The sequence below is a fragment of the Cryptomeria japonica genome, chromosome 5, assembly GCF_030272615.1.
Source record: "Cryptomeria japonica chromosome 5, Sugi_1.0, whole genome shotgun sequence".
Lineage (NCBI taxonomy): Eukaryota > Viridiplantae > Streptophyta > Pinopsida > Cupressales > Cupressaceae > Cryptomeria > Cryptomeria japonica.
Genome location: NC_081409.1, coordinates 849,187,609 through 849,189,888, shown reverse-complemented (window position 1 = coordinate 849,189,888; position 2,280 = coordinate 849,187,609).

Below are 2,280 nucleotides of genomic sequence, written 5' to 3'. Positions count from 1 at the left end.
CTTTATTCTTCTTCTCTTCATCTTTCTTCTTCTTCTCTTCTTCATCCTTTTTCCTCTGCTCTGCCTCTTTCTTTGCTGCTTCTTGTATGTCCTTGGCTTGCTTATCAATCTGTTTAGCCTACTTATCAACCTGTTTAGCCTGTTCCTCCTACCCTGTTGCCTTAGATGGTGTGTCCTAAGTAACATCCGCAATGTCCAGAGCATCAATATCAATGGTGTCGATCGGTTCAACAACTGGATTTCCTTCATCAACAAATACTTCTTCTGGTTTAGATATAACCAATTCTTCTTTAGCTTGCCAGTTGGCTAGACGCACTTTGTGAGTCTAGACAGCAGTTCTCATATACAGATGATTGTCTTTTTCGACATCATCAACTCTACCTTCTAATAGCCAAAGTCTTCTTCTTCTAGTGAAGAACAGTCCTTTATTTTGGTCAATAACATCAAACAATTCAGAATTTGACAGGTCGGGAAAGTACCATGCAAAAACTTTCTCCCTGATTTCCTGTTCCTTTTCTATGGCAATGCACCATCTATTATCTAATGACATATAGAAAGAATCTGATGTCTGAGACTTAATCTCTGAGGGTGACCGATCATTAGCACATAAATACTGATTTTTTTCCTTTTCAACCGCTTCCTTTTCATCATCATTAAAGTTGTCAAAACACTCAATTAAGTCATTTAGAACCTTCCTCCTAATATTCTTTATTATTCTTTGACAATGTGTCAAAGGTTTGTATGAAGAGATATATATATATATATATATATATATATATATATATTTACCGGTGCAGAAGATGTCAGTTCATTCTTTGTCTTCCTCTTTTCTTGACGTTTTTTCTTTGGCTTTTCCCCAGACGTAGTTTCTTCTGAGTCTGGAGAGGTATTCCTTGTCTTACTCTTCCTCTTGAACACTTTAGCTGGTGCTACTTCCAGTTTTTTCTTGGCTGGTGACCGTTTGGTCACTTTTGGAGTTGCAGTAGTAACCGGTACAGATGCTGCAGGCAGTGCCTTTGCTTCTTTACTACTGGTTCTTTTTCTTTCATTGCTGGTGGTTCCTCAACTGGTGCTATCCTCTCTAGGTAGGTGCCAGAGTTCTTTGCCTTAGGATCAAGTGGTGAGGCAATGAGGGTAGAGGCATACCCTTCCAGCATATCATACATCACCTCATAGCCCATTGGCTCCACTTCTTCCTATCTAGGCTCAACAGCCTCCATTATGCATTGATCTACTTAGATGGTAAAGTAGATATCATCTTCATATTTCTTGATGATGTCACCTGATATCCTCACTCTTTGGCTCATTTTCCTTCTAAACTCATCAAAATACTTGTTCAAAACATCAGGGTAGCCGGTTCCAATTGCTTCAATGCTTTCCTTGATTTGCTTGGTCACCGGTCGGTCACCAGACCATTGGACATCTCCTACTTCTAGAAAGTAGCCTTGGAAATAGAAGAACAACCCAACCAGTAGGTGTCCAAACTTGAACTGAAGTGCATTATCTTGTTTGATCAATTTTAGATTCAACAGGAGTTGTCTCTGTATACCGATGCACAGATCAAATGATGCATCCTCCTTTATCATCCGGTAAGTGGCATTTACCACTGTAGCAGATACAGAGTTAATTCTGCTGATTGAGAATGTTTGGTATCCAATCACCATACATGCATACTTAATCAAATCATCCTTGATAGAATTTAGTACCATGCCTCGTGAGTCGCTCACTGAACTGGTGAGCTTGAACATTTCAGTTTTGCTTACCATCCTTAGGGCTGGCAGTTCCCCTGCGTTGTAGAATCTGGTGACTGCATGAATTTCTTGTGGCATGATGTCATGTGTTCTCTCCAGGTACATCTTATCACCATGGACTCTGCTCAGAATGATCCTTATATGATCTTCTGTGAAATCTTCCAGGAAGTAAACAACATTGTGGAGCTTTTTCTTCTTCAAAATATTAAACTCCGGTTTGATCTTCTTGTCTTTTCCACAAAATAAGCTTAACTAGGTGTGGATAGCTAGAGACCCTAGGTCTTCTATCTTGAAATCTATGTAGTCATAAATTCCCTCTTTTACTATCACAGCAACCGGAACTTGTGATAGGGCATTATACTTGGACTTTCTTTGAATAAAACTTGCAGACTCGACAGATGCACTAGAACTAGTATGACATGCGGAAGCCATGGTAGAAATCTTAAGAACTCAAGAAATACCTTTTGAAACACGTGAAATTAGGGCTTGCGGATTCTCGTTCACTTCACACTCCGTCTATTGCTAAATC